At 36.5% G+C, this 23,331-nt stretch overlaps 1 protein-coding gene and 1 long non-coding RNA gene across 3 annotated transcripts in view; both read right to left on the bottom strand.

Moving 5' to 3' along the window:
• TBC1D4 (TBC1 domain family member 4) overlaps positions 1–23,331 on the bottom strand; it is a 174,070-nt gene that overhangs the window by 143,663 nt on the left and 7,076 nt on the right. The window lies entirely within an intron of this gene.
• LOC306660579 lies at positions 451–10,592 on the bottom strand. Its single transcript, XR_013763676.1, has 2 exons — positions 9,249–10,592; positions 451–9,122 (listed from the first exon to the last, which is right to left on the bottom strand). It is a non-coding gene; the product is annotated as an uncharacterized lncRNA (long non-coding RNA).

The following is a 23,331-nucleotide window of genomic DNA, read 5'->3' as shown; positions in this document are numbered from 1 at the left end:
AAAAAATAGAACTAATTCAAGAACAACAGTTTAAAATTCCAGACATTATTTGGCTTAACAACAACAACAAAAAAAAGTCAAATGCCAAAGCAATCATATTATCAGTGTTCTGACTAAATTTTCCTCTCTATATATATAACTTTAAATATATTTTTTAAAACTTAAATATTATACATTTAAAATACTTAATATATAACTAATATATATAAAGTACATTTTATTTAGCTTAAAATATATTTAATATTTATGTTTAATACAAATGTTTAATATATGCTATAAATGTGCAAATTATAAGCTGCATGTAAAACATACATAAATAGTATATATGGGATATATTTAATATAATATGTAATATTTTAAGAATACAAGTAAATATATTCCAAATAAGACTTTAAATATATATGTACACATATAAATGTGTGTGTGCACATGTATGTTCTTATTTGGATGCAGACAGTTCTAATTGTATGCTTCTAAGTAGCAGGGAAAAAATTATCAATTTTTTTTTTTTTTTTTGTACCAGGGATTGAACTCATGGGTATTCAACCACAGAGCCAAATTCCAGCCCTATTTTGTATTTTATTTAGAGACAGGGTCTCACTGAGTTGCTTAGTACCTCACTTTTGCTGAGGCTGGCTTTGAACTCGAAATCCTCCTATCTCAGCCTCCTGAGTCGCTGAGATTACAGGCATGCACAACCATGCCCAGCTACCAATTCTTAAATACAGCATTTGATTACGTACAAATATGCACAACATAATAGTATCATTTTACAAAACACTTTTTAAGTACAGACACTCAGTAAAACAACTTTATTTTTTCTCTAATAAGTAGATGCTATTAGGCTCCATTAATAGAGACAAGACTACTGAGGCTCCAACAGGGAATTTACCCAAGCCACATAACTAGTGGCACAGGAAAGTTCTGAATCAAAAGCTCAATGTCCACAGTATTCAAGTGTGGCTTAAATATATATTTTTTATATATTTATATATGTAAATTTATATTTATATATTTGTAAATATAAAAAATTGCAAGCCCCTAATAAGACATACACTGTTCAGGGGAACAGAACATGTGAGATAAGGATTTGCCCCAGTTCCTGAGAGGTAACTGCTAAATCCCTATTTAGCAGTCAGGTAAGTGCTGATTTCCCTATCGATAGGTATTTTTGTTATTCACAGGGCCCCCTGGAACCACACTTCATATTTTATGCTAATGAGGTGGCTCATAATGAGTCCTAGACAATTTATGGACCAGCCATGCCAGAAAGACCAATCGTGGAATTAGAGTGGGATTATTAGTTACAGATCAGCCCTACTTATAAAAAAAGGGAAAGGAGCTGGAGACCAAATTGGACTATGCACCCAATAACTCAATCCATCTTGCCAGTGTAATGAAAGTCAATAAAAACGCTAGACACTTAGGAACAAGTGAGCTTATCTTGTTGGTAATACTCTGCATATTGTCAAAAATTGATGTTCCAGAAGGTAAATTAGAGTATTGAACACAATGTTATATACTTGTAGGAGAGGTCATAGTTACCAATTTCATCTTTTCCATTTGTAATTTCCTGGGGAAAAAAAAGTCGGATAACAAATCTGTGTGTATTTGTGTGCATGTATAAAACTTAGGTAAATGTCAAATATTCTATCAAAAGGCTTACACTAAAGGGCTTGACACCTCTTTTTGAAATTATTAAGTAAATGAATAGGCCATAGTAAACGTTGAGACATACATCTTTTTAGTAATGTTGCTACTTCCTACATGAAATACACCTCTAGAGGAAAATGAAATTCTGGGACACTGCACAATAATGAACAGAAACAATGGAAACAATGCAAAAGAAATTAATAAAACTATAGCCACTGTGATGTAAGATAGGGGCTCAATAAATTCACATTTAATAAACCCACAAGTTGACATTTATGAAAATAATGGAATTAGTAGATTGTCTTTTCAAACAAAAGAAAAATAAAGGAACAAAATTTTAGGAAAATTATCTTCAAATGCATTAAAACTCTAATTGACTTGTGTGAATTTTATGCTTTGTTTCTCCAATATATCTAGAACAAATTAGTCATAAGTGACTCCTGAATTAATGAAATTTGCTATTATATTTCTTTATGAACAGTACAAATAACATTTTTCAGTAAAATTTTGTTTGTTTCCAAGTGTCTTCAAGCATTGAGCAGCACATCAGAATCAAGCAGGGTACAAGATATTTCTAACTATTCTAAATCAGATCCCCTAAGAATTTCTAACCAGTAGTACATTTCATGTCATAGCCTCTATTATTGATACAATAAATTTTAATTTTATAATCAAAACTTAAATTTAGATTTTTCACTAATTCATAGTTTCCTCCTCCTGAACACTGTCAAACACTTGAGTTCCACTCAGACATATTTAATACTTCCTACTTTAAAAGATTTTTGTTTAATAATATTGAACAAAAAATGTGTGGAATTTGCTACCTGGCAATGAAAACAAAATAAATAATCTATGAAACAATCATTTCTAACCAATCAGTCTATAATCAATCTCCATTGTGATTTTAAAAAATAGTCAACCATTCTGCACTGTCGCTACTTATATTACTTAATAGGCTTTAATAAAAAGATTGATACAAATGTCAACCGTGATATTCCATTTTGAATTCCATTTTAAATTCTTACAAATCTCCTACACTATATGTGAAAACACTGTTCACACAGCATTAAAGCTGCATACAAAAATTGCTTCCAACTTTTAAGTAAAAACATTTTAAGCAAAAAATGCATTTGTATCCAACTCTAAACACAGATTCCATCGTGCTAGATTTATTCAGTTTGCACAGAAAACATATAGGAGCTGCTAGACTTCATGAAGCAATAAGTAGCTTCAAATTGCAGACTGCTTTCCAACAGAATTTATGGGGTGGATTTTGGCATGTTAGTGCAAGGATGACTGTTTAGCTACAAACAAGCAAGACCTAACAAGAACCTGCAGGTCCCAGTCCTTTTTCCCAGGGTTTATAATGATTTGATCTAAAGGTATATATTTTTCTCCTTTAGAAAAATGATCTTTAAAATACTTCACATAACTACATTGGAAACGTACTCAAATAGGTTGATAGGTGTCAGATTCCTCTATCTAAGTCAAGCTATTATAACAAATGTGAGTATTAAGTATTCTCTAGGAAAAATGCAAACATGAATATATAAACGCTCCCCTAATTAAACATAAAACTACTCCTTCATCTCATTCTTCAATTAAAAGAATATAGAAATTGTTTCTATGTGACTGGTCAAAATATCTGATTTTCCTCCCTTCCTATCATATCTTTCCAACCACATGGCTCACTGGAAATGGAGAAGCTTTCTTAATGAGTCTTCCTGTAAAGAAGCTGAATTAACTTTGCTTTCTACTACCTCTGTAAAACACACATGCTCCATGTGCCCCCAGCCCACTGGCCACTGGTAACTGGAAACACTCCATACTCCAAAGCATCTCTGTCCCAGAATTGAATCCTATGTTTTAAAGTCTATTATATTTATCCCCAGTCCTCCTTGTACTCACTACCCAGCTTATTATTTATTATTAGGTACAATATGAACTAATTAAGTATGAGTTCAAAATGCAGGAAAAATGTGCCTTACAGGACTAACGCAAGTCACTAGAACAAAATCTTGTCAATCAAGTGTAAGCAAAATAGCCATAAAACAAAATAAGAAAATTTATAAAACAGGATGATTTTATACCCAGAACAAATCAAAGTGTCTTTCCATTCTGCCTCCACTCTAAAGATACCTTCAAGGTGTGATACAGTCACACCTTGCAGACTCCACTTTCTCTAATGTACCCATGTGCAAAGAAAGGACTTTGACCTGGGCCTACCTAAAAACACTAGCAAATGACTGCCTTTAAATATTTAATAAATGTATCCTTTCTGGCACCCTGCTTCAACCAAAGCAAAACCAACCATCTGCCTATCTCAACTTGTCAACTAAAAGGATTCCTCTTCTCATACATGTGTACATACACACATGTATATTATTAGGCTTTTTATAGAGTATCTAATTTAAACCATCTGTATTATTTAAAAAAATTAAGTCTTTAAATCTGGTTCACTACAAAGGGTCAAGCTAACATAGAGGCCTGAACATCAAAAGACCTCAGATTTCCTAAAGATACAAAAGCACTAACCATAACGGAAGACTGATAAATTGGATTGCATTAAAATTAAGAACTTCTGTTTCTCAAAAGAAAAAAAGAATGAAAAGGCAAGCAACGAACTAGATGAATACATTCACAATACACACATTTTAAAAAGGACTCATGCATAAAATATAAAGAACATATCAATAAGAAAAAGACAACCAATTTTGTTAAAGGGCAAAACACTGGAACAGGCACATTGCAAGAGAGAATATTCAAATGACCAATACATTATATGAAAAGGTGCTTTGCACATCATTAGTTTTCTGGAAAATACAAAGTCAAATCCCCATGAGTTACAACTACACTTCCTACAAGAATGGCTTAAATGTAAAAATTGACATATTACATACAAGAGAGAGAGCTACTAGAATTGTCAAGAGTTGAAACTTTCAAATACTCAGAAAATTGTTTTGGCAGTATATACTAAGGCCAAGCAAACACTGTTCTAAAAACCAAATTTACTCCATGGATGATCATACAATCCCCCTCCTAGGAATATATGCAAGAGAAATGATTATCTATGTCCACCAAAAGATATGTACAAAAATGTCCAAAATAGCTTTATTAATGACAGCTAAAATCTTGAAATAACATAAAGCCCGTCTACAGAAAGTGAATAACTTCATTGTAATATACATATCACAAGGATTTTTTTTAAAAAAAGCACAAAATTCTGCTACATGCAACAATAAAACTCTATTTCCCAGGAAAAAAAATGTTGAGGAAAAGAAGTCAGACACAAGAAGGCACATTGTATGATTCCATTATAGAAAGGCCAGGCACAGGCAAAACTTAGCTATGGTCACAGAAACCAGGATTATGATTTCTAAGGGAGGAGTGGGTACACACTGGGAGGGTACAGAAAGCAATCTGGAGTGTTGACAATGTTCTACATGTTAATAGGGATGAGATCATTATCTCAATTTACACCTTCACTAATTAACAACTAATTTATGTTACTTAAGATAGCCAGATCTTAACCTCTGTCCCATCCTATTTGGGGCCAGGGAACTCTTGGTGGGAGGCTGTCCTGTGCACTGTGCGACAGTCCTCATTGCCCCTGGCCTCTCTACTTATTAGATTCCTATGGCACTCACAGCCCCAGTATGACAACTGAAAGTGTCTTCAGATACTGCCAAATGTCCCTTAGGAAATAAAAGCACTCACTTGAAAACACCTGTGTTAAATACACTACAGATCTATAAAGGAGGATATGGTAAACATTCTTTATGGCCTCTCAAAGTAGGAACCAGAGTACAATCAGGCCACAACTTAGAAATTAAATACAACAATCCTTGACCTACAGGAAGGACTTAAAAGTCTTTCATTTGCCATGGGCAATATTTAGCCCAAGTTGCCTAATCAGAAGTACCTGGGATGCTTATAAACATGAATTCCTGGTACTTACCCTTGAGAGTCAATTTCAGTAGGTCTGAGGCAGGGCCTAGAAATCTCAATTGTCCAACAAACACTTCAGGTTCTTTGCATAAACAAGCAAGTCTGAGAACAGTACTGTAAGACTGTTTAATGTGTACACCTTAAGTAGAAAACTTTTGTACATTGCATGACAAAAATCTTGAACAATTCCACAAGTGTAACAAAAAAACTCTCTAGTATCTATTAAAGCTGGAATAATGAACATAAGAGTTGCCTGGTTCTGAAGGACAAGTCACAGGAGTGGCTGTGTGTTCTCCTAGGGACCTGGGAAATGATGGAGTCACTGGATCCCACAACCTTCCCTTCCACACCAAGGACCTTCAAAAGAGAGAGTACCTCGTAAATTTATACTAGGATCTTGTTTCCAGTGTCCTTTCAGCCTTTTTTTTTCCCCCTCAACAAACTACTGACCTCTACCACTGCTCTCTTGTCACTGCCCCTGCTGTAATTCCCCATTTTCCACAAGTTAACCTAATTACCAGCTCACTCATTTGGCACACCTGCTTCCACCAGCAGGCCCTGGGCTGGTCATGCTCTGTGATGGCTCCAGTCCCAGCAGGAAGCTGATCATTTTTTCAGCAGCCTAAGGCAGGCAATGCCTTAGCTTCAAGGTCGTGTTCTTTTCACTAGTTCTTTGTATTTTATTCTCAACTGCTCTTCAAATTCCTCAGCCTTTCCCTTCCCCCAACATTGACCTGATAGCAGTACATTCCCAATTTCCTGTTAGCTAATTTGATTCCTCATCTATTGCCTAAACTTTATCTTCTCTCTGCTTCTGATTGCCTGTCTGGCTTTGCTTTCTGGAGTTCCCTTATAATGGCGCACCTTTAACACCTAGCCCTACAATCTAATAACAACCCTAATAACAATAAATTGCTATTGTGAGTACTTCCTTCCGGTATTGTGCTAAATGCTTTGCATGAGTTATCTCATTTCTTTTTCATAATTCTGTAAGATAGGTACTCACATCTTTACAGATGAGGGAAAGAGACTTAAGATTAAGTAACTAGTTACTTCTTCCAGTTCTGACTAGTCTGTTCTCTAGCACCACTATGGTCTTGCTTTTGCTCCTCAAAGGACAGGCTACTCTCTATTCCACTTCTTATATCTTTCCTCTTCTGTATAACATAACATCTTCCACCCACTTCTCTGTTGAGGGCCTGTTTTCTCCATGCTTTTTCTTATAGTTGGAGGTAGCATTCACTGTCTTTGATTATCTCACATTTTCCCTGTGTATCTCTTCCAACACAACAAAAACCTCTTAAGGCCCACTCAAACATTATGCTTCTTGTACCAATAGACACAGCACAGTTCTACCAAAAAGGAAGCACTGAAAAACAAGAATAAAAAAAAAAAACCTTGTTAAAATTACCTCAGCAAAGCATACAATGGATACATATCAGTCATTTGCTACATGCTAAAGACACATCAAAAAATATGCTGTCTCTACTTTCAGTGAGTTTACTATTCACTAGTGAAGTAGGGCTTGAAAAGTAACAAGATTAGATAGCTGCTGTTATAAATTAAAAATCAGGGCACACAATGGAAAAAGCACCTTTCAACAGGATAGAGTGGTCCTATTTCATGCTGCTATAGCACATACTAGGTAATTTATAATGAACAGAAATGTATTTGGTTCTCAGTTCCAAAGACTGGGAAGTCCAAGACTGAGGGGCCAGCATCTGGTGAGGGCCTTCTTTCTACATTGTAACATAGCAGACTGCACCATGGAGAGAACAAGAGGAGGTTAAAGTGGTTCTTTTATTAAGGAGCCCAATCCTGAGAAAACAGCATTAATCCACTAAATAAAGTGGCGCCCTCAAGACTTAAATAGCTCAAAGGCCTACCTCCAAACACCTCCACTTTGGGGATCAAGGTTCCAACATATAAATTTTGGGGAATACATTAAACCACAGCAGGAACTGATATCAAAGAAGACTTTACAGGGGAGAAAAACTGACTTTTGACTGAGATTTGTAAAGATCAGGAGACCAGGATGGTGGATAAGAGGGCATTCCCAATAAAAAGATGTAATGGCTTAACGAAAAAAAGATTTAAAGACTGTGTTTATTGTTCCTCACCTCATTCTAGAAAGGACTGCAAGTGAAGGACTATCTGTACAGATGGAGATACAAGAGGCCAGGTGGGCCTGCAGGACAGTGAGAAGTTCAGAGAGGCTGGGAAGAGGAGCTGGAGTTCAAAGTGGGGGAGAGAGAAGTAGAAAAACTCTTAAATCATGGTAAAGAGCTCAGGCATTTCCTGAATAACTGCACTGGCCATAAGAAAGGAGAAGGATCCGGGCTGAAGTACATGGTTAAGCCAAATTCAGTCCATGGATGACCTCAGAGTCTTCAAACTGCACACTAGCATTATACACTATTAATGTGTACCCATTCATACTGTGTTCTCATGAATAGCCACCATGATTTTCATCATCTTCAATACCATGATGATCACTGAAGCCACTAGCTCACAAAAGAGTGAATCTAATTATTCTACTGTATATTAGGGGGCCAGTGAGTATCTGTCAGCAAAGCAATCAGAAGCTCAAAATCGGTTTAGCCAATTATTTAACTATTTTTTTCTTTAAAGCTCTTAGAATCCAGAATCCACAATGACATGAAAGAAATACAAGTTACAGTTAAAAGACACTTTAAAAACCATGTGTGTTTATTTGTTCCTCACCTCAATCTAAAAAGGACTGCAGAGGAAGGACATCTGCGGATTTCAATTTCACATGCTCTGCAGCTCCCATTTCCATATAAAATGGAGCTATAAATTTCTTTAATACCACAGCTTCAAAAAATTACTAGGAGCTATAAACTTTTCTGCTTCACCAAAAAGTTCTTTCTAAGTGGCATGGTTATATTTCTAAGCAACCTGGAAAACACCATGAAGCCATTTAAATAAATTTTTGGCTTGATTAAACCCATAAAGGCTATATTCTTTATAGAAATTAAAGAATGACAGAAAAAGCACTGCCATCAAAAGGTCCTAATTGAGTTTTTCATTTCTTACATAGAGGTTGCTAGACTAACTTTAAAGTTTCAGATTAAGAAAGATATTTCATTAAAGAATGAAAACCTTAAAATAAAAAAAAAAAGTGAAAAGTTTAAATGTTATTTATCACTTGTATCTAAACTCTTAAAACACGCCCTGAAGCTTCCATATTCCTTGAGACCAGCAGCAGATCTCCCACCAGGGAATATGGAGCACCCCGACTAATGCATATTTTCTCCAGCATCCCCTCATAACAACATGAACTTTTGCCATTACCAGTGTTTAGCTGTCCCTACAGAAATCACTTAAACTTATTTCCTAACCTGCTAACCTGCTACTCTTACACCTGATTAGCTTCAATCAATATTTGCTAATGGCCATGGTAGAGCTGATGACAATGGTGATGATAAGGATAATTAAAGCACTGTGAAGCTACAAGATTCTCACTGCTCTCACTGTCTAATACGTACACAGAAATCACCCTCTAAAAACCCTAGGCAGGGAGCTGAAGAAATAGCTCCTTTTGGAGAGCGCTTGCCTAGCACTCGCAAGGACCGTGGTTCGAATCCCCTGCCGCTCAAATGAGAAGAAAAAAAAAAAAAAAAAACCCACAAAAACCCTAGGCTGATGCCATATTTTGGTTATTCTCAAATCAATTAATTTTCCTTTGCTTTGTCTTTTTCTTTTTTTTTTTTATGTGTGGTACTAGGGATAGCACCCAGGGGTGCTCTACCATTGAGCCATACCCCCAGTCCTCTTTTTCTTTTTTGGTCCCGACAAGGGTCTCACTAAGTTGCCAAGGCTGACCTTGAACTAGCAATCCCCCTACCTCACCCTCCCAAGTAGCTGAGGTGGGGTTACAGACATACACCAGGGAGCCTGGCTGAGATCAAATGATTTTTAAATACATAGATCAGTTTGATTTCGGATTTTTGTTTGTTGGGGGCGGGTCCAACTCAGGGCCTTGCCCATGCTAGGCAAGCCCACTACCACTGAGCCAAATCCCCCAGCCTCCAGTTTGATTTGGTATCACAAACCAAAGGAAAAAAATGTAAATATATTCAACATTCTAAAGCTTAATACGATACCTAAGATAACTACCAAAAGGCATATTACTTCAAAAAAATAGGTAAGCAATAAGAATGTTATGTTTACATCTTGCTTCTTTCCAGGGAAGTCAAATCATAAACCTGTTGCTTACTAGATAGAAGAGTTAACACATCGTCTGCTTCCACAATTCATAAATCTTCTCCTTCCATTACTCACCATATCCAACCTAGGAGAGTGGAGGGGCTATTAAGAAACAAAATGTGGCAAAGCAGAGCTGAGTCCTAACATTCATATTCATTCTCTCTCTCTCTCTCTCTCTCTCTCTCTCTCTCTCTCTCTCACACACACACACACACACACACACACACACACACACACACAAAATGCCTAGAGCATCATTTTCCAAAGCTAAGACAGTCATTTACCACCTTGGGCAAACTGGCTGACTGCCAATGCATCCCCAAATGACCATGAATAAAGTCTTAATTACATTAATTAGAGTAATTTCTTCCTGCATATCATCTCATTATTTGGGGCCCTGTCTCAGCCTTGGAGCCAGCACCCTCTTTGGCTCCTCCACAGCACTGATCATCTCAGCTCCAGAACACTACTCCTACTGCTCAGGATATGGCTCCTAGAGATGCTTCATAGTGTCCTGGACTCATTTTTTCCTCCCAGACCCCTTCTCACCATCTGACGACCAGTCATTTATTGATATTTCTAGATCCAGTGAGCATGGGTAGTAAAATCCATTTAACCAACAACCACAGAAGATAACTAACCTTATGTAGAAGCTATCACCTATCACCTGACTTCTCATGAAATTATCCAGCTATTGATATGTAATGTGACATCTTAACTGCTGATTAAGCGCCAACCACCAAATACCTGAGCATTCAGTAACTGTTTTTTTTTTTTTTATTGTAAACAAATGGGATACATGTTGTTTCTCTGTTTGTACATGGCGTAAAGGCATACCATTTGTGTAATCATAAATTTACATAGAGCAATGTTGTTTGATTCATTCTGTTATTTTTTCCCTTCCCCCCACCCCTCCCACCCCTCTTTACCCTCTATACAGTAGTTCCTTCCTCCATACTTGCCCCCCTCCCTAACCCTAACTCTAACCCTTCCCTCCCCCCCATTATGTGTCATCCTCCACTTATCAGCGATATCATTCGTCCTTTGGCTTTTTGAGATCGGCCTATCTCACTTAGCATGATATTCTCCAATTTCATCCATTTGCCTGCAAATGTCATAATTTTATCATTCTTTATGGCTGAGTAATATTCCATTGTATATATATACCACAGTTTCTTTATCCACTCATCAATTGAAGGGCATCTAGGTTGGTTCCACAGTCTGGCTATTGTGAATTGAGCAGCTATGAACATTGATGTGGCTGTATTTCTGTAGTATGCAGATTTTAAGTCCTTTGGGTATAGGCCAAGGAGTGGGATAGCTGGGTCAAATGGTGGTTCCATTCCAAGTTTTCTAAGGAATCTCCACACTGCTTTCCATAGCGGCTGCACTAATTTGCAGCCCCACCAGCAGTGTATGAGTGTACCTTTCTCCCCACATCCTCGCCAACACCTGTTGTTGCTCGTATTCTTGATAATCGCCATTCTAATTGGGGTGAGATGGAATCTTAGGGTGGTTTTGATTTGCATTTCTCTTATTACTAGAGATGTTGAACATTTTTCCATATGTTTGTTGATTGCTTGTAGATCTTCTTCTGTGAAGTGTCTATTCATTTCCTTAGCCCATTTGTTGACTGGACTATTTGAATTCTTGGAGTAGAGTTTTTTGAGTTCTTTATAGATTCTGGAGATTAGTGCTCTATCTGAAGTATGATTGGCAAAGATATTCTCCCACTCTGTAGGCTCTTTCTTCGCATTGCTGATAGTTTCCTTTGCTGAGAGAAAGCTTTTTAGTTTGAATCTATCCCAGTGGTTGATTCTAGCTTTTATTTCTTGTGCTATGGGAGTCCTGTTAAGGAAGTCTCAACAAATAAACAACCTAACACTACAGCTCAAAGCCTTAGAAAAAGAAGAACAGAACAGCACCAAAAGTAGTAGAAGACAGGAAATAGTTAAACTCAGAGCTGAAATCAATGAAATTGAAACAAAAGAAACAATACAAAAAATTGACAAAATAAATAGTTGGTTCTTCGAAAAAATAAACAAAATTGATAAACCTTTAGCCACACTAACAAAGACGAGAGAAAACTCAAATCACTAAAATTCGGAATGAACAAGGAAATATCACAACAGACAGGATGGAAATACAAAACATAATTAGAAGCTATTTTGAAAATCTATACTCCAACAAAATAGAAAATTTCGAAGACATCAACAGGTTTCTAGAGTAACTGTTAATATACTCATAGTATTGCCTATATGCCTACAGTCAGAGATGATGTTTTGACTATCACTGCAGAAAAAATACAGAACAGTTTGACCAGAGGTGGTGTTAAGCACTAGTGTAATGATGTCATTCATAGCATTTTAACAAGATTATAGTATGGCAAATCCTATGGCTCTTGCTATTTCCTAAGCTTAGGTTAACTAGAATTGTTTTCTAGATTGTTATCAAATACTTTGTACAGGAAAGGACATTGGATCTCCTAATATTAATGATTCCCCAGACCTAGAATACATATGAGTACTAAGTTGAATCCATTCCAATTACCTATTTATTTTAGAGCTTCCCAGAGCCTATCCTGGAGATTCTGATTGTGCATATCTGCAGAGGGGTCCAAGATTAGATTAGACAGATAAACTGATTTATTTTTCTTTTAATCTCCATGAGATGCTTAAATGCAATCCAGCTGAAAAACACCAGAATATTATCATTCACAACCCCTACCAAGATTCTGGTATCATCAGCCCCAGTGCTGGTATAAAGGTTGTCAGTTATCTGAAACTCACAATTACTAATGAAAGATGGCATATCTTTTGGTTATCAAAGGTCAATGTGTTTGTCAGCTTTTCATTGCTGTGACCAAAAGACCTGACAAAAACAACTTAGATGGTAAAAAGTGTATTTTGGCTCAGGGTTTCATAGGTTCAGCTCATGGTCACCCTGCTCTACTGCTATGGGCAAAAAGGTGAGGCAGAACATCATGGAGGAAGGACATGGCAGAGGGAATATGTTCAACTCTTTTTTTTTTGTTTTTTTTTTTTTTACATAAAGTAATGATGTTTGATTCATTCTGTTATTTTTTTCCTTCCCCCCACCCCTCCCACCTCTCTTTTCGCTCTATACAGTCCCTCCTTCCTCCATTCTTGCCCCTCTCCAACCCCCCGTTATGTGTCATCATCCACTTATCAGTGAGATCATTCATCTTGGATTTTTGAGATTGGCTTATCTCACTTAACGTGATATTCTCCAATTTCATCCATTTGCCTGCAAATGCCATAATTTTATTATTCTTTATGGCTGAATAATATTCCATTGTATATATATACATACCACAGTTTCTTTATCCATTCATCAACTGAAGGGCATCTAGGTTGGTTCCACAATCTGCCTATGGTGAATTGAGCAGCTATGAACATTGATATGGCTGTATCTCTGTAGTATGCTGATTTTAAGTCCTTTGGGTATAGGCCAAGGAGTGGGATAGCTGGGTCAAATGGTAGGACTATTCCAAGTTTTCTGAGGAATCTCCACACTGCTTTCCAGAGTGGCTGCACTAATTTGTAGCCCCACCAGCAATGTATAAATGTACCTTTTTCCCCACATCCTCTCCAACACCTACTGTTGCTTGTATTCTTGATAATCGCCATTCTAATTGGGGTGAGATGGAATCTTAGGGTAGTTTTGATTTGCATTTCTCTTATTACTAAAGATGGTAAACATTTTTTTCATATATCTGTTGATTGCTTGTAGATCTTCTTCTGTGAAGCATCTGCTCATATCCTTAGCCCATTTGTTGATTGGATTATTTGTATTCTTGGTGTAGAGTTTTTTGAGTTCTTTATAGATTCTGGAAATTGTGCTCTATCTGAAGTATGAGTGGCAAAGATATTCTCCCACTCTGTAGGCTCTCTCTTCACATTGCTGATAGTTTCCTTTGCTGAGAGAAAGCTTTTTAGTTTGAATCTATCCCAGTTGTTGATTCTTGCTTTTATTTCTTGTGCTATGGGAGTCCTGTTAAGGAAGTCTGATCCTAAGCCAACAAGGTAAAGATTTGGACCTACTTTTTCTTCTATAAGATGCCGGGTCTCTGGTCTGACTTCAAGATCCTTGATCCATTGTGAGTTGATTTTTGTGCAGGGTGAGAGATAGGGGTTTTGTTTCATTCTGCTGCATATGGATTTCCAGTTTTCCCGGCACCATTTGTTGAAGAGGCTATCTTTTCTCCATTGCATATTTTTGGCACTTTTGTCTAGTATGAGAAAATTGTATTTATTTGGGTTTGTGTCCATGTCCTCTATTCTGTACCATTGATCTACCTGTCTATTTTGGTGTCAATACCATGCTGTTTTTGTTACTATTGCTTTGTAGTATAGTTGAAGTTCTGGTATTGTGATACCCCCTGTTTCATTCTTCCTGTTCAACTCTTGACAGCCAGGAAGCAGAGAAAGCTTGAGAACAAGGAGCCAGGGATAATAAAATACCCAAGGGCACACCCCAAGTGACCTTTTTCCTGCAGCTACATTCTTTCTGCCTGTAGTTACCACCCATTAATTAATTCAAATTACTCCATTGTTCACAAATGAGCTTTTGGGGGAAACCTCAGATCTGAACCACAACTGTCAGAAAAAGAAAAATTTTGCAAATTTCTGGTCTTCTCATTTTAGAAATGAGAACCCTTGATTTTACCCCTAAATCCCAATTTTCCCCCATTTCTCCAACCAGCCTTTTCATACCTATAAATACTACCCAATCCACCCAAATAGTATCAGCAAATCTGGGAGTCATTCTTTATTGTCATCTCTCCAAGAAGCTCCCTACAAACCTTCTTTTGTTTTTGGCTATAAATACAGAAAAGTAACTCAGCTCATATGAACTGAAAAAGTACAAAAGTAATCAGGTTTGTTTTATTAGAATTCAGGTAAGTTTTTTTCCAGTTCTAGTCATCCCCCCAGTGTGGCAACTTTATCATTACTCTACTAATGAGATAACTCTAACAGTTTCAGTTTTTAAATCCACATACAACAGTCAAGAAGGAAACTTTCTTAGAAGCTCTAGGGAAATTTCCCTCATCTCCACTGGCACAAAGTGAGATGCATTTCCTGGAACCATTGGCTCTCTGGTACATAACTTACCAACTGGAGTAAGCCTGGGTTCCTGGATAAACCAATAATACAGCAATCTCCCCTTACCCAGTTTTTCTTTCCATGGTTTCAATTGCCTACAGTCAACTGTGGTCCAAAATATAAGGAAAAGTCCAGAAATAAACAGTTCATAAATTGTACACTATTTTAAGTAGTGCGATGCAATCTCCAATCTTCTCAATCTACCTACCTGAATTATCCCTTTATCCAGTGTATCCACACTATATATGCTGTTTGCACATTCGTTCTTTAGTAGCAGTCTTGGTTACCAGATCAACTGTGGCAGTATTGTAGTGTTTATGCTCAAGCAAATCTTATTTTACTTAATAATGGTCCCACAGAACAAGAGGACTAATGCTAGTAATTGGGTTATGTGAAAAAGAAAAAAACATATATGAAGAATTTCCTTTAAGTGAAAAGGTGAACATTCTTGACTTAATAAGGGAAAAAAAAATCATACATTGAAGTGAATAAGATCTATGGTAAAAATGAATCTTCATAGAATTGTCAAGGAGAAAAAAGAAATTTGTGCTAGCTTTCCTGTCACATATCAAACTATAAAAGTTATGGCCACAGTACATAAGAACTTAGTTAAAATGGAAAAGGCATTAAATTTTTCATGTATGCATAGGAAAAACCTTAGCATATGTAGGGTTCAGGATATCTTCAGTTTCAGGCATTCACTAGGGGTCTTGGAACTGGGAATAAGACTGTCTCTCCTGTAGCATAAGGGATAAGTGACAGGGGTAGGTAACTGAATAAAAATGTAAGATTTTATTAGGACAAGAGAAGTAAAGAATCTACCCACTAAACAACCTCAACTAAATTTCCTTTATTTATTGTCTCATACCACAACATTCTTTTCGTTCATAGCCCTTATCACAAGTGGAAACTGCATATTTCTGGATATGCAGCTAACATTCACAGAACACTTACAATATGGCACTGTTTATATGAATGAATTCCCTTCATCCTCACCACAACCTCCTGAGGTTGGCACATTTCCCCATCCCCATATCACAGATGAGGATAATTAAGGCTACAGAGAGGTACAAAGATTTGCCCAGGGCCACAAGTGGTAGGGCTTAGAGTCAGATTTCAAGTAGGTCAAGCACTCAGCTACTGACACCACTCAGCTACTTACTTAGTTCTGTCTCACTCATTCACAAAAATGTAAGATCCACAAAGCAGGAAACACACTTGTTTTACTTCCATTTCAGTATTCAAGACAGACCAGGCACATAGGAATTACTCTGAAAAGAATGGAGAGGCTATTGAGGGAATGAGGTCATGAATAAAGGAAAAACTAGAAAAATCACAACATAGATCAACTGATTGTTCATGTTACATACTGACTATGGGAGAGAGGAGTGCAGAGCTTCCACATCCTGGGTCCAGTCTGATTTCTATGGTTGGAGATCTGTTATTTCTGTTCCACATACTCACACCTGTGTAGTCAATAACAGTGATCTTTTCTCCTTTGCAACACCTCCAAGCAGCAAATGAAAACCCAAGCTAGAGTTAATTCTTTCTCTTTGAGACAGATCACAGTGAATATGATCAAAACAGAGAATGATGTGAGCTAAGGATGGCAATTTCCGGTATTTTACCCAATCTGCATGAGACAAGTGAATGTTTTGCTCATTGAGGATAAGAACAACAACAACAAAACACACACATACACACACACATGTACACACGTATGCAGGACAAAACTTTGAACAATATCAGGTACAAGCATTTTTTTAAATGATTTTTTAAAATAAACTAATCAGTTCCAAATCTCCACTTGAATTATACAGCTCTCAGTATCTGAAAAGCATTTATTGTAACTTTCTTTCATGGTAGCAGCATGGCTTTTAAAAACTGATTTCTGAAAAATGTAGGCAGCTTAAAAACAATACAGGGCACATATATATCAATTCTCATCAACATCCAGAATCAATTAATTCTGCTTTCAGAAGAAAACTCAGAGCAAACAAGATTTCCAAATAAGTTATTAATCAGTACAATCACATGCACAAAAACTGGTTCCTAAATAAACAAGGTAATGTTTTTATGACTCAAATCCAATATCAACAAATATCAACTCTCATTTTCAAGATGTACATTGCAGTTTGTCCCTCTACAGAAATGACTTGTGAGTTTAACCTCCACTCCAGGAGCAAAAGAAAGCAACCTTAGTGAATAAGCAAATGTTATGAAACTGTCCATTTACATATTTGCCTTCTACTTTAATAAGCAGCTAAATTTATTGTTTTAAACAAAGCACCATCAGCAACACCTATGTCTTCAGGCCAAGGTTACTTAAGGGAAGCAGGTTTTTAAAGATCATTTCAATCATTATAAAGGACAATGACAAAACAGAGATGCACATTTATGAGTCATATGCTGCTTCATCAATGGAGTAAAAGGCAGAACTGTATAGAACCCATTACCATAAGAGTCCCCTGGTCCATGCAAGGACCCAGTGTTGAGGAAATGTGGAGGTGGGTATTGTTCAGAAATAAACAGACTACCAAGGAAGAAAATATGCCCTTCCAAAAGGGGGTGGAATTGTATTTATACAAAGGAGGCCTGTATTTATAAAGGCATGTGACTATGGCAATTTTTCGCTTTCCCTAGAAAAATAAAATCATCCTTCTTAGTGTGTTTTTATTCTTTATAGTTGAAGCCCAACCTAAGGCAACAGCACACAGAATAACACCACCTTACTTATAGCTTGGTTCATGGCCCAGAGGCCACTGAAAAGTATAACTAAAATCAAATGCTCTTGTTACAAGAGTTAGATAAAACAAACGCAAGGGCAGAAATAATTCTGCCACAAGGGCATCCTGGTTTAGCAAATAAAGATATCCCAAATACAAATTGTACCTCTTATTATTGGTCAACAGTTCACTGTGGACATGGACCGTAGTTTTTCCTTTCCCATACCTGTCCTCATCCAGATACATCTCTTCCCCTACTTCACCTTCCTTTACAATTAAAAAGGCCTGTCCTGTCTACTTGTTAGGATAGGACTTAAAAATGAGGGCCAAAGAAAATGGTCAATTGTAGATTTGGCAATAAAATTTACAGTAGTCACTCTCAAGAACTATGTAACTATTGCCTTCCAAATGAGATCGTGTTTCCACTGAGAAGCCTAAACTGAAGTAAAATGAAAATGGAAAATAATCCAATTATTTTAAAAATATATTTGCAAAGCCACACTGGCTGAGCATCTTCCAATCTCCAAATGCTCAATTCACATAGGCCACGGAGACACCCATACTCAGCTGACAACATTAGTAAACTTCCTGTGTTTTGATTAGGTACGAGGGAGGAAAAAAAGCCCTTTTCATAGTGGTCTACAAAATATTTTCAGAAATTATACAAATTACTTATTAAAAATGTCTGCTTTTTAAAAGTCTGCTTTATATCCCATTTAACATTATAAATAGTATTTCTCTAAAATCAAAAGCATCCCTTAGAAAAAAATAATATTGAACAAACAATACAATCAACACTTTTTAAAGATAATGATAACTAAAGGCAACAAATACGGGAACATGTATGTACTGCTTGCCAGTAGACTTTAACTTCTGCCTTAAATTCCCTGAGGGCTTAAATTCCCTGAGGGCAAGGTCCAATTCCTACTCACCTTAATGTCGACAGGTTAGAATAAAGCCCTACCTTAGAACTAGGTCCTGGGAGTACAACCAGGAACAGACAAGAGCCCTCCCAGTACGGAGCTTACGTTTCAGAGGTGGTAACGGCACTCCGAAAAATTAGTTAAGAAAATTTTTAGGGACACAATGGGATACCTACTTCAGATGGGCAGTTACTAGAGGCCACTCTTGAGGAAGTGACAAATGGAAATTTAAACTGAAAGCCAAAAGGGGGAAGCAAACAAAAAATAGGAAATATGCATGCAAAGGCTTTGAAGTGATCTAAGAGTAGAGTTTGTTTAGGACAGAAGAGAAGTCTTGTCCTAAACAACACCCAGCATGCAGAAGAGTGTTCGTCAATGATGAGACTGGGGAGGAAAATAGGGGCTCCGTCACCCAGGATCACACAATGAATAATTTGCATATTATTCTAAGTGCAAAAAGAGCCTGATTTGATCTGTGCTTTATAAGGATCACTCCTGCTGCTCCGTGGAAGAAGGGATTGATGGGAAGGCAGGAATACAGCAGGGAGAATAGTTAAAAGGCAGTGTAACAGTGCCAGCAAGAGATAACAGTGTTTAGATCCAGGGGTGACAGCAGCAATGGCCACGTGCGCATATTGAAAATAAATGTTTGAGGCAGAATCAATCTGACTTTCCTCAGGGACTGAAATTAAAAAGTGAAAAGTGGGACTCAAATATAATTCCTAGGTGACTAGCAGCTACAGATTCAAGAGAACTTTTAGAAAAAAGGTAGAGCTCAGAGGAGAGGGCTAAACTATAGCAATAAATCTAGGAGTCATAAACAAAAATTTATAAAGTGGGTTTTAGAACATACATGGAGTTTGGAATATCACATCTGTTATGGTATGGATGTGAGAGGTCCCCCAAAAGCTCACGAGTGAGACAACATAAGAAGGTTCAGAGGTGAAATGATTAGATTATAGTCTTAGTCCAATCGGTGGATTAATCCCTGATGGGATTAACTGAGTGGTAAGCAGAGGCAAGTGAGGTGTGGCTGCAGGAGGTAGGGCATTGGGAGCATGGCTATGGGCTATACATTTTGTATCTGGAGAGTAGAGTCTTTCTGCTTCCTGATCACCATGTGAGCTACTTCCCTCTGCCACGCTCTCCCCACCATGATGTTCTGCCTCAACCAAGGAATGGAGCTGGCCTTCTATGGACTAAATCTCGGAAACTATGAGCCCTCAAATAAACTTTAGCTCCTCTACAATTGTTCTGGTCAGGTCCTTTGGTCACAGCAGCGAAAAAGCTGACTAAAACAACATTTGTCACTTACTGGCTCAGGTCCTTAGAAAGGTTATTTGAGCCTTATTATTCTCATCTATAAGATGGGAATAAAATGCCTATTTTTTTTCACAAGACTAAAAGCAGGGTCTAGTAAACTATTTCCGTAAAGGGCCAGATAAAGATTTTAGACTTAGGGAGTTTTTGTACAAATTGCTCAACACTGCCATTATAGTTTGAAAGCATAGACAGTATGCAAACAGATGAGCTGGGCAGTGCTCAGACAAACCATACTTAGAAAAATAAAGGCCACAGTTTGCCAACCTGTGGTCTAGAGCTATGCTTGTCAAAGGGATCCCCAGACAAGCAGCATCAACATCACCAGGGAACTTGTTAGACACACACATCCCGAACCCACGGAATCAGACTATGCACCCAGCAATCAGTACTGTAACGAATCCTTCCAAGCTAAGGTTATTCATTTCCAATCCAGAAAATAAATAAACGTAAAGCAATTGGTTATTATTATTATGCATCTATGACTTATAATTCACCTGGCTTCTAGAAGTTTAGGGTACTAAAGATAAAATCAAATGCTGAGTAATTGTGGTATATCAAGTAAAATAAAACAATTTTTGCTAAACTGTAAGTTGAACTTAGGTGAGAATACTTAAGAAATCAAAGATCGTTTTTACATATTCTTATTCCAAAGAAATACTGCACTTACTCATATATTAAGATACATTTGATTTTGTCATGTTCAGACTCTACTTATTAAAGTGGACAATACAATCTTAAATATATTTCTCCAATCTAACTTCCAATAGGAAGAAAGGTTAAATGCCAATTAACTTTCAGACCCCCTAATGACATAATAAGCTATTTGCTGAAAATTTATTGCTATAACTAATAATACACTTTATTACCTGAATAGAGAACAAACGAATTTTTATAATTATTTTAACAGAATAATTTGCCGATTAGAAAGGTTAGGATCTATGCTTATGTTAAAAAATAAAAGGCAGACTACAAATATAACATACCATCACCTTTTCATAATATTTTAATACCGCAGTTAGAAACTAGATAGAGATCTGCCTATTGGACTCACTTCAAATTAGGAAAAAGAATTATTGATGTATACAGAGGAGTTGTACCCACCACCACTAATCTGTTCATGTCAGCAGGACTCTGCAAAATTCCATGTGAAAACCAAAATAAAATATGTACACAAATGGAACAGTCTTGGAAGAAGACAACAGGAACTGGTAAGAACCAGACACCAGATATTGCATGACTAGAACAAAATCCAATCAGGCAGGCAGTAGACAATATTTAAAGAGTTAAGCTGAAAGCACTGGGTCATCTTCAAATGGACTTGCAGCAGCAGGAATGTTGAACACAGGGTAATGAGGTACCCCAACTGGTATCCTAAAGAACAAACTACTGATAATCTAGGAAAAAGAACTATCTGGAAAACCAAGCAGGAAGTCTATCAGTTTAATTTAGGTAAACTCAGAAAAATTCTCAGGCTGCCCAGCCAATGGGAATTAAATGAGTGAAACCAAGGCAAGAAGTGAATTGAAGAAGGTAGGAGCCATCTAGGCCTGGAAACAATTCAATTATGGATTTGAAAAAGGTCTAAACCATAATGCATTTGTCCAGATTAGACACTCCATTGCTGAAATGCATATGAAGATCCAATTTGAGATACAAAAGATACAAATATGAGATATAAAAGATTACTAGATGCTGGGTGCAGTGGTGAACACCTATAATCCCAGAGACTCAGGAGGCTGAGGCAGGAGGATAGCAAGTTCAAATTCAACCTCAGCAACTTATCGAGGCCCTAAGCAACTTAGCAAGACCCTGTCTCTAAATTAAGAAAAAAAAAAAAAATTACTAGATGTGCTCAAATAGAAAGTGTACCTAGAAGCTGACATTGATAATGAGTTTATTACTACTTGCAAGTCATATAAGATGAAGAGCAACAGGTTTCATGGTTCTAACATTAAGAATTTTAGAAATTCATGTGATAATTCATGAAAGTGCAAAGCAACACTATTCAACTGGTTAAAATAAAAGAACCAGACCAGCAAATTTAGGTTTCTATTTTTAGCCAGGAAGATTCCATTACTTAGAGATCCTCTTTCCAACCCCAACATCGTGCAAGAAATGAAACTTGGAAGAGATCAGTAACTTCAAAAACAATAACTCCCATATCCTTTTACTGGGGCTACACAAACATATGTCAAGATTTACTGAAATTAAATGAAAAAACAGTTTTTAACTCATATTTTGTCCCTCTGTCACACAATCAATAGATTTCAAAAACATATTAAATAACATCTGAGAGTTTAAAACCAGAGTTTGTGTATTGTTTAGAACACTTTTAAGGGTAAATTAAAATGTTAACAATTATACTGTTATTTAAGTATTTTGCAAAAATATAAACTCTTCATGCTTATAGCTCTAGGTTTTAAACAACTCTTAACATCAAAACCAATATACAAAATAATAACAAACACAAGTGTAAAACCAGTACATTTATACAAACTACCTAAATTCAGTGTGATAAAAGATGTTACTTTTCAAAACAAGGAAATTACAGCATAGGATGAAATCTGTGGTTTGGTTTTTTTTTATATATTTGTGTATTTATTTAATCATTTTGCTCTACTTGAACTCACAAAAACTCACCAGGTCATAGGGCTTAATCTAACTTTAACATTTACATTTTACAGTTTCATTATTCTTTTTCTCTTTAACCCCAGATAACTAAGATAGCAGACTCAGTGCCAATGTTTCTTGCTTTATTATGTGTTTTATAATCAGGGTAGGATGAATATTTTTGAACTTTATAACTTTATATTTTATACTATGTATATTCTGCATAATATAGTGTGATAATTTATCATTTGCAATTTGTAAATAATTTATATTTATATACTCTTCTTTATAAAACAATCAACATATTCAAATGCTGGGTTATCTGTTCTTAAATACATATCATAATGATTTTCTATTCTAAAGTTTATAAAGGTTACATATAGACTCATGGTTTATTTTCCTGTAATTCCTAAAGATACTAAATAAAAGCACACCAGAATTTCACTTTACTCATCTAACAAATAACAGACTCTTCACTTCAGGTTAGAACAAAAGTACAGCAGGGCTTGGTGGGGAACACCTGTAGTCACAGGTACTTGAGAGGTTGACATGGGAGGTTTGCTTGAGCCCAAGAGCTCGAGACAGTCTGGGCAACACAACAAAATCTCATTTCTTAAAATTTTTTAATTTTCTTTCTTAGAAACAGTATATACTGGCTGGCTTAACTGAGCACTAATTGAGCACTATTTTACAAATTTAATGAGCTATATGTACAGATTACACATTTTTACAGTTCATTATAGTTGTACTTAATGATGAGAATTGTTACAAACTGCAGATTTTTAATGAGTA

The sequence above is a fragment of the Sciurus vulgaris genome, assembly GCF_902686455.1.
Source record: "Sciurus vulgaris genome assembly, chromosome: 4".
Lineage (NCBI taxonomy): Eukaryota > Metazoa > Chordata > Mammalia > Rodentia > Sciuridae > Sciurus > Sciurus vulgaris.
This window is presented reverse-complemented; position numbering and strand designations above follow the sequence as displayed.